The sequence below is a fragment of the Pseudophryne corroboree genome, chromosome 5, assembly GCF_028390025.1.
Source record: "Pseudophryne corroboree isolate aPseCor3 chromosome 5, aPseCor3.hap2, whole genome shotgun sequence".
In the NCBI taxonomy this organism is placed as follows: Eukaryota; Metazoa; Chordata; class Amphibia; order Anura; family Myobatrachidae; genus Pseudophryne; species Pseudophryne corroboree.
In genome coordinates, this window is record NC_086448.1 from 523500906 (window position 1) to 523517429 (window position 16524).

Consider the following 16524-nt stretch of genomic DNA (forward strand, 5'->3'; position numbering starts at 1 on the left):
GTTGGATTTCCCGACTTGTTGGAAAAAAGGGGCCAGCATTGAATAGGTCGGAACCCCTTCAAACCTAAAACAGTCAGAAGCTGCCGTCTTTCCGACAAGACGGCAGTTTCCGACTTCAATTGAATACACCCCATAGAGTGCAAAGTCATCCCGTCTGCAAGAATCTGATGAGTTTCCATAGGCAGACCTGCAGGTAGGCTGTAACTAGCATGAAATAGTAAAGCAATCTAAGCACGCCATGATAGCATTCTTATTACACAGTGTATAATTATTTACAGCAGGCCTTCTCATAGAAATACTAACACTGGACTAATGTCCATCAGATTTATCTTATTAATGCCACCAAAGATTAGAGATGAAAAGAAATATGTGCAGTCAGTGCCTAAAGTGCACTAATGAGGGGAAACTGAGTGATTAATTTGTAACATAATATGCCATTTTATAATTGCACTTAATTTAGTGTGAAGTCTTACCAGAGACTCCTGTGGTTACAAATATAATGCTTCTCTGCCCAGCCATTTCTTTGGGATAATTTGTCAAGAGCATAAATGATCACATATTATTAAAGGTTATGTCAAGTAGCAACACATTTACAATGACAACAATATGAACAGCTACACGTGTTTACAGAAACAATAAAACTGTATATAATTATATGGCCATGGGTATTCAATATGTTTAATTGCTTGGGATGAATCACTGTTCATCAATTATGTCACCTTCATAGATGTGGATTTATATACATTTTGCCTTTGAATATCCCAAGATTGCTGTGAACAATATGTTTTGAAGAATGCAAACACTGTGTTCTAGAGACCAAATAAAATGGATTCAGTGCTACTGTAATTAAAAAAAATAGAAAGCCAGGGTCACTGAGACCCAGCCCCGGTGCTGTAGAAGTTCATAAGATCATTACCTAAGAAGAGTATTGCCCCGCCACCAAAGTTGGCTCAGAGCACCCTCTGCACTAGACAAACTGGGGCCCAACAAATCAGTACCTTGTCCCCACTCTCTCTGCGACCCTATACTCAGTGTTTCCTGAAGAAAAAGTTTTAAGTATGTACTCCATAGGCTTACTTAATAAATAAAAATAAATTGAATACTATGGTGGTAACTGTGTTGTAACACATAACCAAATAACCAATCACAGATGTGCTTATTTTTAGGTATTGTAGCAGAAAAACAGACATCTAGGGCCAAATATAATAGGATGCAAGTTTATTTGCAAGAACAAACTTGCACCTACTCCCACAATATTTTGGTGCGAGTTTATCCCACAGCTCGCAAATGTAAGAGGGTATGAGATTTCCAGGTCCAACGTAACTCCCTTGCGACTTCACACAAGAATACACACTGGGAAGCATGCAAAAATCTGACCAACTAGAATGCGAGTCTCAGCTCGCCCACTTTGTGCTTTGTTAGATTTGAGAAGGAGACAGGGAGGAGAAGAGAGTTCTGTAATTGTGATAGAGAGTTGTTGTTTTGCTTCTAGCATATCTTTCAGACTCAGAACCAGGAGTGAGGAGATCGAGGAGGAGGAGGAGGTGATTCTCACCCGGCATCAGCCTGAGGAGTAGGATAGCACTGAGGAACTGTAGGAGATGCAGAAGGGGGAGATCCAGGAGGAACATTCTGAGCCAGCTGTTTCTGCCCCTGGGAAGGTGCGCACTGGCAGAAATGTGCGATTTGCATATGATGAAAATTGTGTAATTGATGTCATAAAACAGAGGTTTACAGCACTTCCCAGTCTCACTTTGACCTACCTGCGGCGCAGTCCAAAGCGCTGTCCATCATTCGCTGGTCCATCCGGCGTCCCGCGCTGTCAGTCACAGCATCCATTTCAGGATAGTTAGGCTTCGGCTCCTTCCCGGCCTGCTAGGCCTCAGTCCTCTCTGAAGCCTAGCCTGCAGTACTGCATGTTACTTCCTGATCAGCTGACTCTGCAGAGAACTCTCCAACCAGGTAGTGTTTCCCTGACATGTGATCCCTTCAGCCTATCACCAGAGAGCAAGGGGTATATATTACAGCTACAAGCACTGGGAATCTGTCAGTGCTTTGTTATCCTCAAACCTGTAGAGAGCTCCTGCGAGACAGTGCATTACCAACTTCAAAACTACGTGACTCCTATCTCCAGGATATCTGCATACCTGCACCGCTGGTTATCACATCTTCAGGATATCTGCAAACCTGCACTGCTGGTTATCTTCACTCCAGGTTATCTGCAAACCTGCATTGCTGGTTATTTCCTCTCCAGGATATCTGCAAACCTGCATCACTGGTCATCTCATCTCCAGGATATCTGCAAACCTGCAATGCTGGTTATCTCATCTCCAGGATATCTGCAAACCTGCAACGCTGGTTATCTCATCTCCAGGATATCTGCAAGCCTGCACCGCTGGTTGTCCTATCTCCTGTATACCTGCACACCTGCACCGCTGGTCAATACAATCTCTAGTATATCTGCAAGCCTGCATCACTAAGTATCCTGTTCAGCTATCCTGTACTGCTGGTTCAATCCCAGCTTCCAGCTATCCAGCTATCCTGAACTGCTGGTTCAATCCCAGCTTCCAGCTATTCTGAACTGCTGGTTCAATCCCAGCTTCCAGCTATCCTGAACTGCTGGTTCAATCCCAGCTTCCAGCTATCCAGCTATCCTGAACTGCTGGTTCAATCCCAGCTTCCAGCTATCCTGAACTGCTGGTTCAATCCCAGCTTCCAGCTATCCTGAACTGCTGGTTCAATCCCAGCTTCCAGCTATCCAGCTTTCCTGAACTGCTGGTTCAATCCCAGCTTCCAGCTATCCTGAACTGCTGGCTCAATCCCAGTTTCCAGCTATCCTGAACTGCTGGTTCAAACCCAGTTTCCAGCTATCCAGCTATCCTGAACTGCTAGTCCAACCCCAGGTTCCATCTTTCCAGCTAACCTGTACTGCTGGTTCAATCCCAGCTTCCAGCTATCCATCTAACCTGTACTGCTGGTTCAGTCCCAGCTTCCAGCTATCCAGCTAACCTGTACTGCTGGTTCAATCCCAGCTTCCAGCTATCCTGTACTGCTGGTTCAATGCCATTTCCAATTATCAATCTCTACCACAAGTGTCACTCAACTTTCATTGCACTGGTATTCCCAGTGTTCCAGTTCCCCGTAGTTGTACAGAAAGCTGTGGCCAGCCATAGACTTTATCCGAACCTGCTACGCCTGTATGAGCTGGCCATATATCAAGCCTGCACTATTCTGTCCTCGGGACTCCAGCCAACTAGCTGGCAGACCTCGTCCGGTTCCACAAGTACCAACAACAGTGAAAATTGTCCACGCAATGGTGCAGGTCTTTCTGTGGCTCCTGGGTGAAAATGTGCACAAGACCACTTCAGCTCACAAGAAGGCCATGTGGCAGACCATCACCAACACCGTCAATGCGGTGAGCTCCTGCCACCGTGATGTCAAACTATGTTTCAATTACGTCAAGCGGGTGTTGAAGGCAGAACCAGCATCAGAGCATAGTAAGGCAAGCAGGACAGGGAGTGGACATGCAGTTACAGTGTATTACACCAGTTTTGAGGAAGAGCTGAAACAGGTGATTCCCCCAAAAAATATTACCTGGAACACACATTGAGGACATCAACCATACACTAGCCCGCAGGAATCCTGGTGAGTAACATATTTCCCCCTTTTAACTGTAGCTATCTAAATTAATGCCAAATGTTATTTTTTTTATCCTCTTCAGGTACAAATTAATTTTAGAGAAATATACTAATTTGAATTTTAACAGTATTGTCTGTAAATATATTTAAATATTGATTTAATCGAATGAGTGTGAGCCACCCTAGCAAAGTAAGGGACATTTACACAATGTGCACCTTAGTACCACCAAACAGTATGCTAGTCCATTAGCACATAAAGGACGGTGTTCATTACCCTTTATTATACATATTCAGCAATAAGTACATGTATTTCAAACTATGAATACCACTTATTTTTTTTATTTATTTTTTTGTTTCCTCAGCTGCTGCACAAAGGAGTAAGGCTCCTGCAAAAAGGCATCAACCTCAAACCAACAAAGAGGAAGCTGGTGAGTGCAAAAACAGAAAAAACACATGATATTACAACCATCCCATGGGTCAGCAGGCATCTGCAATAAAACTATGATACCACATAACATTAATTCCATTACTATTGTGACATTAAGGCCTGCATCCCTTACATAATGTAATTATGCCAAAATTCTCTTAAAAACCATGCTTGCATTGTGGTTACTTAAAAAAATGTATGGAGCCCCCACTAAATTCACCTGTGGTGAAGCACGGATATCTGTAACACATGCATTGTTAGGTGGCCAAAATTACTAGGAACAGTGTTTTTTGTGTAGTACAAGTATGTTTACTTGCCATTAGTTTCCTCTTTTCAGATCCTTCTCATGTATGCCTGTCTGCACCGGTTGCCCCACCACCAGCACCTTTTGGTTCTGTCAATTTCTGCCAGCCGGGTGGACTACTCTGATGAGGCGGAGGACACCATCATCCTCATACCTGTGGATCCACCAGCCGGCAGCCCACCGGCCCAGCAGCAGACACCAACACAGCCCATGCCTCAACGCACCCCAAGTGTGGAAGAAATGTGCCTGTTCCTCAACACCTTCAGGCAAGCCCAGATGGCATTCATGGCTACACAAACTCACCAGATGAATGCCATCACCCACCAACTCAGAAAACTGAATTCAGTTACCACAGTGGCCCAGGGAACCTGGACCAGGATAGCCAGTAAAATGAACATAAGAATGTTTGAGTAGACCCAGGCGATCAGGGCACAAACAGAAGCCTTAATCAGCCTCCAAGGGGATCTAGCAGGCAAAATGGCTGCAAGGGTTGCTTCCTCTGTGTCCCCCCATTAGCTCCCAGACCACATCGCCCCAAAAGGAATCACCACTCACTCCCCCTAGGTGCAATGTGCGCATGCGAGGATGTGCACCTAAAGGGGCAGGTAGGGGCAGAGGGTGTTCTGCATTAAAATAAAAAATAATTTTTGTTCTTACCATTATATTTTTGTTATGTTGTGTTTTATTTATTTTTCTGTTCTGTAAACTGTTAAAAAAAATTGCCTGTCTTTATTTTTAAGGAACAACTATAAAGAAATGGAGGAATTAACCCACCAAAAAAGGAAGTGCTGCTAAACCAATTTAAACCAATTGAATTGCTAAAAATTAGCACATATACATATATAAGCTCGGAATTATTTCAGTAAACATATGAAAAAAATGTCTTAAGAATAAAAAATAAAATACAATACACATGTATATTCAAACATGGCAATAACATTTTGCATGTTAATTGATTTGTGCAGAAAACAGGTTAATTTACATGCATTCAATGTCCATTCTTTGTTGAACTTGATCATTTGTTCTATAATACAGTAAGTTCCATTTATGTAACAAAGAGGCATAGACAAATCCTGTGCATGTCGCAGTTCAATTTGGAACACAAACAAGTCCACTTACAGTATATAATATTTAATCTACAAAAGTACATGGCCACTATAATTGTCTGCTCCAATAGTACCAATTTTATCACCTTCTGCCAGGCTTGTGACTATCCAGTATGCTCCCTTTTACCCACTGCTGCTGCTGTTACCGATTAATGCAACACTGGTGGACATGGACTTTCCTGTGGGTCAGCTGTAATACAGTCCTGGAGCGTGTCATGAGCAGATGGTGTGGCTCCAAATCAAATATCGCTCCTTTCCAATAGGGTTACTTGTAACGCATTTCTCCACCTTTATAGTACAATCAGCGACTTCCTCAGCCCACCTTTTTTTCTTGTTTCTATATATAAGTATCTTATTTCTGTAAATTGGGGTTACATTTTGGTTTGTTTTTTTACTGAAATGTGGGCAAACTATTCAGGGGTATATTATTGGTAATTAATTTTCTCACTTAAATGTAGTTACACTATTTAGGGGTAAAATTTATGTAAGTGGGCTTTTTTAGTGATATTACAATTTTTTCTATTAAGTGTCACAATGAACTCACCTATCAAAAGCTGGTCTTTTTGTAAATAATTTTGTACTAATTTACAAGTCGCACCCTATTACTAGAGATGTGCGGCTGGCACTTTTCGTGTTTTGGTTTTGGATCTGGATCCCTGCTCATGTTTTTGATCTGGATTGGTTTTGCCAAAACCACCCTTTCGGGTTTTGATGTTGGTTTTGGATATGGATGATTTTAAAAAAAAAAAAAACACAAAAACAGCTAAAATCACAGAATTTGGGAGTAATTTTGATCCTACGGTAATATTAACCTCAATAACATTCATTTCCACTCATTTCCAGTCTATTCTGAACACATCACAATATTGTTTTTAGGCCAAAAGGTTGCACCAAGGTGACTAAGCTAAGCGACACAAGTGGGCGGCAAAAACACCTGGCCCATATAGGAGTGGCACTGCAGTGGCAGACAGGATGGCAGTTTTAAAAACTAGGCCCCAAAGAGCACATAATGCATAGAAAAAAAAGAGGTGCACCAAAGTCGCTGGATGACTAAGCTAAGCAGCACAAGTGGGCGGCACAAACACCTGGCCCACCTAGGAGTGGCACTGCAGTGTCAGACAGGATGGCAGTTTCAAAAAAACTAGGCCCCATAGAGCACATAATGCAAAAAAAAACAAAAAAAAAAACACAGGTGCAAAATGGAATTATCCTTGGGCCCTCCCACCCACCCTTATGTTGTATAAACAGGATATGCCCACTTTAACATACCAATCATTTCAGCGACAGGGTCTGCCACATGACTGTAGCTGAAATGATTGGTTTGTTTGGGCCCCCACAAAAAAAGAAGCAATTAATCCCCTCACCAAAAAAGAAGCAATTCATCTCGCCTTGCACAACCTGGCTCTACAGATGCAAGATGTCATCCTCATCCTGCAATTCCTCACCCCTTTCAGTGTGTACATCCTCCTCACAGAGTATTAGTTCGTCCCCACTGGAATCCACCATCACAGGTCCCTGTTTACTTTCTGGAGGCAATTGCTGGTAAAGGTCTTCCTGGAGGAATTTATTATTCATTTTGATGAACATCATCTTCTCCACATTTTGTGGAAGTGACCACCTATGCCGATCGCTGACAAGGTTACCGGCTGCACTGAACACTCTTTCGGAGTTCACACAGGAGGGGGGGGGGGGCAACTTAGGTAAAATAAAGCCATTTTGTGCAAGGGTATCCAAATTGCCTCTTTATCCTGCCAGTATACATATGGACTGTCTTACATACCTACTTGGATGCTGTCACCGATATAATCCGCCACCATTATTTCAATGGTGACAGCATCATATGCAGGGACAGTAGAAATGTCAGTAATCATTGGCAGGTCCTTCAGTCCGGACCAGATGTCAATACTTGCTCCTGACTGCCCTGCATCACCTCCAGCGGGTGGGCTAAGAAATGTTATAGTTTTCCTCGCAGCCCCAGTTGCGGGAGAAAATGAAGGAGGAGCTGTTGACGGGTCACGTTCCGCTTGAGTTGACAATTTTCTCACCAGCAGATCTTTGCACCTCTGCAGACTTGTGTGTGCTGGAAAGAGAGATACAATGTAGGCTTTAAACCTAGGATCGAGCACGGTGGCCAAAATGTAGTGCTCTGATTTCAACAGATTGACCACCCTTGAATCCTGGCAAAGCGAATGAAGGGCTCCATCCACAAGTCCCACATACTTAGCAGAATCGCTCCATCTTAGCTTCTCCTTCAATTTCTCCAGCTGCTTCTGCAGAAGCCTGATGAGGGGAATGACCTGACTCAAGCTGGCAGTGTCTGAACTGACTTCATGTGTGGCAAGTTCGAAGGGTTGGAAAACCTTGCACAACGTTGAAATAATTTTCCACTGCACTTGAGTCAGGTGCATTCCCCCTCCTTTGCTTATATCGTAGGTGGATGTATAGGCTTGAATGGCCTTTTGATGTTCCTCCATCCTCTGAAGCATATAGATTGTTGAATTCCACTTCGTTACCACCTCTTTCTTCATGTGATGGCAGGGCAGGTTCAGGAGTGTTTGCTGGTGATCCAGTCTTCGGCACACGGTGGCTGAATGTTGAAAGTGGCCCGCAAGTTTTCGGGCCACCGACAGCATCTTGTCATGGCTGAGTTAGGTTGTGCACCCAGACTAGTACTGGACACTGGATCTGGTCTTGAGAGCTGTGGATAGAACTGGGCTGGCTTAAGAATTGGTCTGCTCATTCAGGCATGGCAGTCAGGCAGTATACAGCTATAGGTACTGGAACACTGGTGGTGGAAGCCACCAGTGCAATAGGTAGCTGGGTTGTCACCTAATAGAGTGTCATGTGAGAACTGGTGAGTTAACAGAATGCTGGGAGGATCAGCAATGCAGGAAAGTCACAGATCACTGGCTGGAACCAGCGTGATAGCTGTTGATGAAGCTGAGGACAACAGAAATGAGTGTAGACGAAGCAGAGAGCATCAGCAGTAACTGTAGACGTAGCTGAGGGCATCAACAATGACAGTAGAGGAAGCTGAGGGCATCAGCAATAATTGAAGATGTAGCGGAGGACATCAGCAATGACTGTAGAGGAAGCTGAGGGCATCAGCAATGACTGTAGAGGAAGCTGAGGTCATCAGCAATAATTGTAGACGAAGCTGGGGACATCAGCAATGACTGTAGAGGAAGCTGAGGGCATCAGCAATACTCGTAGACGAGGCTGAGGGGGTCGGCAATACCTGTAGATGAAGCTAAGGATGTCAGCAATACTTGTAGACGAAGCTGAGGATGTCAGCAATACTTGTAAACAAAGTTGAGGATGTCGGCAATGCTTGTAGACAAAGCTGAGGATGTCAGCAATACTTGTAACCGAAGCTGAGGACGTCAGCAATACTTGTAAACGAAGCCGAGGATGTCGGCAATGCTTATAGATGAAGCTGAGGATGTCAGCAATACTTGTAACCGAAGCTGAGGACGTCAGCAATACTTGTAAACGAATCCGAGGATATCAGCAATGACTGTGGAGGAAGCTGAGGACATCAGCCATACTTGACGACGAAGCTGAGGATGTCAGCAATGACTGTGGAGGAAGCTGAGGACATCAGCAATACTTGAAGATGAAGCTGAGGATATCAGCAATGACTGTGGAGGAAGCTGAGGACATCAGCAATACTTGAAGACGAAGCTGAGGACATCAGCAATGTGGGTTTCCAGTTGCTGGGCAGCGGAGGTAGCGCAATGGGGATTCCGTATTCTGTGCAGTGCAGCGTCGGAACTGCTGGTTTCCCAGTAGCTGTGATGCGGTGGTTTTCCACAATGGATACTGCAATGTTGTAGACAGAAGCGGCACATTTTCCAGATACTATGGTGCATTACCTTGCGCAGTGGTGAACTGGAAGCTGGCAAGAACCAGCAGAGTCTATAATGCCCTTGGGATATAAGCTAGTCCCTTTGGATCACTGTAGGACTTCCAGTGAATCTGGAGATGCCAGGATGTAGAGGCAGCGATGGCCCTTTAGATCATCCAGAGAGTCAGAAAATGCAATAGATGGTAACTGCACTGAGTCTATTACCAGCAGGAGATTCTGGAGCTCACTCCAGGCTGAGAGACACCAAAGCACTGACAACTTGCAAGTGCTGAGACCTGGAACTTATACCCAGTGCTTATAGCTGAGTGGATGAGTGGCTCACATGATGCAGAAGTGAATCCGGATTGACTCCTGGAAGATCAACTGACTGGAGACTGTCTGTCATGGTGATGTCCATAGCTGGTTTTGGAGGGAACTCCGGCGTGGTGTGTGCATAGACAGACAGTAATGGCCACAGGTCCTGAGAGCACAGGGAGTTATATCTGGTGATCACTGGACTTGTGGATGCTGGCACGGAAGTATAGGACAGCATGAAGAATCCTCATTGATTGCTGTGCAGACACACCATGCAGAAACTTGCTGAGTTCAGAATTCACACAGACGGTAATCAATACAGATGCAGCTCGTTAGCAGAGAGTGCATTCAGCACACAGGGAACTCATGGTGCTGGTAAACTGTTTGTCCCAGCTAGAAGAAAACATGCAGGTTACAGGACTGATGGCAAAGGTAAGTCACCAAATGATATGATTTTAGTCAGGATTGTGACACATCTCCTGCACGCCCCTGTCATTTTTCAAAAAATTCTCCACCACCAAATTAATTGTATGTTCAAAACATGGGACGTCCCCAGGAGAGTCTAAGTCGGGTAAGCCATTGTGCGATGATGTCCCTCAGTTTCCGTAAGAGGTTGTCAGCGGTGTGTCTCTTTCGGAAACCGGTGATACACAGCGTAGCTTGCCTAGGAATGAGTTGGTGTTTGTGAGATTCTGCTACTGGTGCCGCTGCTGTTGTTGCTGCGGGAGGCAATATATCTACCCAGTGGGCTGTCACAGTCATGTCCTTAGTTTGACCTGCTCCACTTGTCCACATGTCCGTGGTTAAGTGGACAGTGGGTACAACCACATTTTTCAGGACACTGAGGACATTTTTCTAAATGACCCTGTACAGTCCGGGAATTGCTTTCCTAGTGAAGTGGAATCTATAAGGGATTTAGTACCGGGGACACAGTACGTCCATCAACTGTTTAAATCTTACTGCACTAATGGCAGATACCGGATGCACATCTAACACCAGCATAGTTGTTATGGCCTCAGTAATCCACTTTGCAACAGGGTGACTGCTGTCATATTTCATCTTCCTCGCAAAGGACTGTTGGACAGTCAACTGCTTAGTTGAAGTAGTACAAGTGGTCTTCTGACTTCCCTCTGGGATGACGATTGACTCCCAGCAGCAGCAGTAGGCGTACCACTCAAGGATCCTCCAGAGGAATTTCGGGTAGGAGGGAACTCGTCAGTCATGCCAGTGACATGGCCTGCAGGGCTACTGACGTTCCTGACTGAGGAAGAAATTGACGTTGAGGGAGTTGGTGGTGTGGCTTGCAGGAGCTTGGGTACAAGAGGAAGAAGGGATTTAGGTGTCAGTGGACTGCTTACGCTCTTATTCAAAGTTTCTGAACTTGACAATGCGCTGCAGGTAACGTATAAGGAAGGATGTTCCTAGGTGGTTAACGTCCTTATCCCTACTTATTGTGGATTGACAAAGGTAACACACGGCTTGACACCTGTTGTCCAGATTTGTGGAGAAATAATTCCATGCCGAAGAGGTGGCTATTTTGGTATTTTTCCCAGGCATGACAATGGGCTTTCTCATCCCACGCACATAAACTGTCTCCACTGGTGCCCTATTCAAACAAACCACATCACCAACAGAATCCTCATAGTCAACTTCCTCCTCAGCGCCAGCTACACCTATCTCCTCCTCATCCTGGTGTACGTCTACAGTGACATCCTCAATCTCAATATCAGCAACTGGACTGACGGTGCTCCTCCCAGCACTAGCAGGGGGCATGCAAATGGTGGTAGGAGCCTCCTCTTTCCATACAGTCTTGGGAAGGTCAGGCCTAGACATTGCAACCGCGGACAAACTTGGACTCTCCTTAGGGATTAGTGATACTGTATCTCTGAATGCGCAGTTGGTTTTCCCTGTGCGTTAACAAGCTTCATTTTTTTAACATTTTTCGAGTGGGAGGAGGGCTTCCATCCTCATGAGAAGCTGAGACACCAGTCATGGACTTAGCCTTTCCTTGCCACTTCATGTCGTGAATGGCATATTGCCAATTTTACGTTTCTCGGGCGGGTAATTTCTTTTTTTTCTGATTATTAATTTTTGCTTCTTGGATTTTACATGCCCTCTATGACATTGGGCATCGGCCTTAGCAGACGACGTTGATGGAATTGCATAGTCAATGTCATGACTGGTGGCAGCTGCAGCTTCAGCACTAGTACTAGGAACTGGAAGTGGTTCCTGATCTTCCAATATTTTTTCCTCCAAATTGTTGTTCTCCTTTTCACAGGGCAGCATCACTGTATTATTACAGCACACAGGACAGTGCTGCTTTATTTTCAAAGCACCCCTGTATACTTACAGCATACAGGGCCAGTGTAATGTTATTTGAACAGCAGCATCCCTATATTTTGCAGCATACAGCAGTGTGCTTTTAATTTTTAACAGCTGCACTTCTGAATTTTTACAACATACAGGGCTAGTAGCACCCCTATATTTTACAGCATACAAGAGCAGTGTGCTTTTAATTTTTAACAACTGCACGTATGATTTTTTACAACATACAGGGCAAATGTAATGTTATTTGAACAGCAACACGCCTATATTTTACAGCATAGAAGAGCAGTGTGCTTTTAATTTTTAACAACTGCACCTCTGAATTTTTACAACATACAGGGCCAGCAGCACCCCTATATTTTCCAGCATACAGGAGGACAGTGCCCCTGCACCCTGTACAACACAGTGACATCCAGGACAGCAACACCCATGTACAGCTGCAGTACATGAAACACCAGTGACAGCCAGGACAGCACCGCTAACACAGCACAGGTACACCACGGTGACTGCAGCAGCACCCCTACAGAGCGCACACTAACTCCACCCAATGCCACCAACCACATAGAGAGAGACAGAGGTCTGTCTCCCTCACTCTCCAAGGCTAGAGTGAAAATGGCGGCGACGTGCGGCTGTTTATTTGGAATCCAAAACCCGCCAGATTCCAACAGTGGGATGATGTTTTGCCTCGTTCTGGTTTCCGAGTCTGGTGGGAAGCCCCGAGCCAGACTCGGATCCAGGGTTAGGACGTGATGTTCTCAGGGAACCGAACCCGCTCATCTCTACCTATTACATTGGGCAAATTGTATACTAAAATGGCAAAATATCTGGATGCCAATTTGACCAATGTGAATTGCGGAAATGAGAAAAATATGCAAGTTTGCATGTTCTTGTAGCCTATTACATATGCAAGATCTAAAAAGTTGTCAGTTAGTTCTAAACTCACACTTTCTTAGAACTCGCATCCTATTAAATTTAGCCCCTAGTATCTCACTGGTTGGAAGCGTTGCAGGAGACTTATAAGGGCATTTTATTAAATAAATTATGATATTGCGTTGCTGTGGTTACCAATTGTTACATCTTTCCTTTTTGGCTATCATTTTGTCTTTTACTATTTAGTTATCTGACAGATGCTAGCTTCTGTGCCATTTTATGTCTTCACAGTTTATTGTTAGATAGTTATTACGCAACGATGCTTTATTGCCAAGAACATCAAACTTGACATCAAGAAAACTCCATGTAATGAAAGAACCAAAAGTTATCTCCTTCACCTTTTTCCATCAAGCTAAACTGAATTCAGCACTACTACTTATTTCATTTGACAGATTTTGTGAGGGCATAAATCTAGGGAAGTGGTGATCTGGATCTTGAGGACTGAATATGCTGGTTTAAGGGGTATTAAATAGGCTTGTTTAACTATTTCTTACACATAGCCATTTATAGGTGGCCATTGTGAAGAGACCACTCTTGTCTGGGTCCCCTAAAAACTGTTAACTGAGGTGAGGGTCTCCCCTGACTTTATAGAAGACCTGCGATTAATGCTTAATTACATGATGCAGCCTTTTAAGATTACATTTTAGCTTTTCTTCTTTTCATAAAAAAAAACATATTTAGGACTTAAGCTTGCTACAACCATGTCTAGCCATAGTCATACTTGCCTACTCTCCCGGATTCAGCGGGAGACACCTGGTTTCTCGGGTAGTCCCCCGCAGACCCAGCAGAGGGAAGTGTGCAGAATATAAAGCTAAATAGTAGAATCCGCAGACCTGGCGGAGGGGGCGGGACCTAATGATGCAATTATATGGTAATTGCGTCGCTTTAGCCCCACCCCTATGTAATATTTCCCAATTGCCCTATTGAGGGGGTATGGCCTAGTGATGTGATTCACTCAGCCCCGCCCCTGTCACCACCCACCTGCTTTTCCACTCTGTGCATCTCCCGGAGAGGAGATTAATAATGTTGGTAAATTTGGTCATAGTCCATCACAGATAAATCGGTTACTGATCATTACCTACTTAGATTAGGTAGTTTTTTAGAGCCAACTGTGCATTCTCTGGCTCCATGGAGTCATAGGTAAACACATGGAGGAGGGACTTCTGAAACCTTCTTAAGAGGACAAGTAGTGGTGTTGCATATAGCAACCATTCAGATTCTAGCTATCATTTATGTAGTGAATTCTATAAACTAATAGATGCATTCTGATTAGTGATGAGCGGGTTCGGTTTCTCCGAAACCGAACCCCCCCGAACTTCACCTTTTTCACACGGATCCGAGGCAGGTTCGAACCTTCCCGCCTTGCTCGGCTAACCCGAGCGCGCCCGAACATCATCATCCCGCTGTCGGATTCTCGCGAGATTCGGATTCTATATAAGCAGCCGCGCGTCGCCGCCATTTTCACTAGTGCATTGGAGATGATAGGGAGAGGACGTGGCTGGCGTCCTCTCCGTTTATTGTAGAAGTTGATTGGTTTACTTTATTTCTTATTTGTGGGGACGATTGGGGAGCAGCTGTTAGGAGGAGTACAGTGCAGAGTTTTGCTGATAAGTGACCACCAGTTTTTATCCGTTCTCTGCCTGAAAAAAATGCTCCATACCATATCTGTGCTCAGTGTGCTGCATGATATATCTGTGCTGAGTGCTCACACTGCTTAATTGTGGGGACTGGGGAGCAGCTATAGCAGGAGTACAGTGCAGAGTTTTGCTGACAGTGACCACCAGTATACGTTGTCTGCCTGAAAAACACTCCATATCTGTGCTCACAGTGTGCTGCTTTATTGTGGGGACTGGGGACCACCAGTATAATTAATATTATATAGGAGTAGTACAGTGCAGAGTGCACTGCTTTACCTACCTCTGTGTCGTCACTCGTCATCCATTAAGTATACTATCCATCTGCATTGTATACCTGTGGTGCATTTTAGACTAGTTTAGCAGTTTGCTGACAGTGTCCCCACCAGTATACTATATATAGCAGTACGGTAGGCCACTGCTGTACCTACCTCTGTGTCGTCACTCGTCATCCATTAAGTATACTATCAATCTACATTCTATACCTGTGGTGCATTTTAGACAGTTTTGCAGTTTGCTGACAGTGTCCACCAGTATACTATATATAGCAGTATGGTAGGCCACTGCTGTGTACCTACCTCTGTGTCGTCACTCGTCATCCATTAAGTATACTATCCATCTACATTGTATACCTGTGGTGCATTTTAGACAGTTTTGCAGTTTGCTGACAGTGTCCACCAGTATACTATATATAGCAGTACGGTAGGCCACTGCTGTGTACCTACCTCTGTGTCGTCACTCGTCATCGATTAAGTATACTATCCATCTACATTGTATACCTGTGGTACATTTTAGACAGTTTTGCAGTTTGCGGACAGTGTCCACCAGTATACTATATATAGCAGTACGGTAGGCCACTGCTGTGTACCTACCTCTGTGTCGTCACTCGTCATCCATTAAGTATACTATCCATCTACATTCTATACCTGTGGTGCATTGTAGACAGTTTTGCAGTTTGCTGACAGTGTCCACCAGTATACTATATATAGCAGTACGGTAGGCCACTGCTGTGTACCTACCTCTGTGTCGTCACTCGTCATCCATTAAGTATACTATCCATCTACATTCTATACCTGTGGTGCATTTTAGACAGTTTTGCAGTTTGCTGACAGTGTCCACCAGTATACTATATATAGCAGTACGGTAGGCTACTGCTGTGTACCTACCTCTGTATCGTCACTTGTCATCCATTAAGTATACTATCCATCTACATTCTATAACTGTGGTGCATTTTAGACAGTTTTGCAATTTGCTGACAGTGTCCACCAGAATACTATATATAGCAGTACGGTAGGCCACTGCTGTGTACCTACCTCTGTGTCGTCACTCGTCATCCATTAAGTATACTATCCATCTACATTCTATACCTGTGGTGCATTTTAGACAGTTTTGCAGTTTGCTGACAGTGTCCACCAGTATACTATATATAGCAGTAAGGTAGGCCACGGCTGTGTACCTACCTCTGTGTCGTCACTCGTCATCCATTAAGTATACTATCCATCTACATTCTATACCTGTGGTGCATTTTAGACAGTTTTGCAGTTTGCTGACAGTGTCCACCAGTACACTATATATAGCAGTACGGTAGGCCACTGCTGTGTACCTACCTCTGTGTCGTCACTCGTCATCCATTAAGTATACTATCCATCTACATTCTATACCTGTGGTGCATTTTAGACAGTTTTGCAGTTTGCTGACAGTGTCCACCAGTATACTATATATAGCAGTAAGGTAAGCCACTGCTGTGTACCTACCTCTGTGTCGTCACTCGTCATCCATTAAGTATACTATCCATCTACATTCTATACCTGTGGTGCATTTTAGACAGTTTTGCAGTTTGCTGACAGTGTCCACCAGTATACTATATATAGCAGTACGGTAGGCTACTGCTGTGTACCTACCTCTGTGTCGTCACTCGTCATCCATTAAGTATACTATCCATCTACATTCTATACCTGTGGTGCATTTTAGACAGTTTTGCAGTTTGCTGACAGTGTC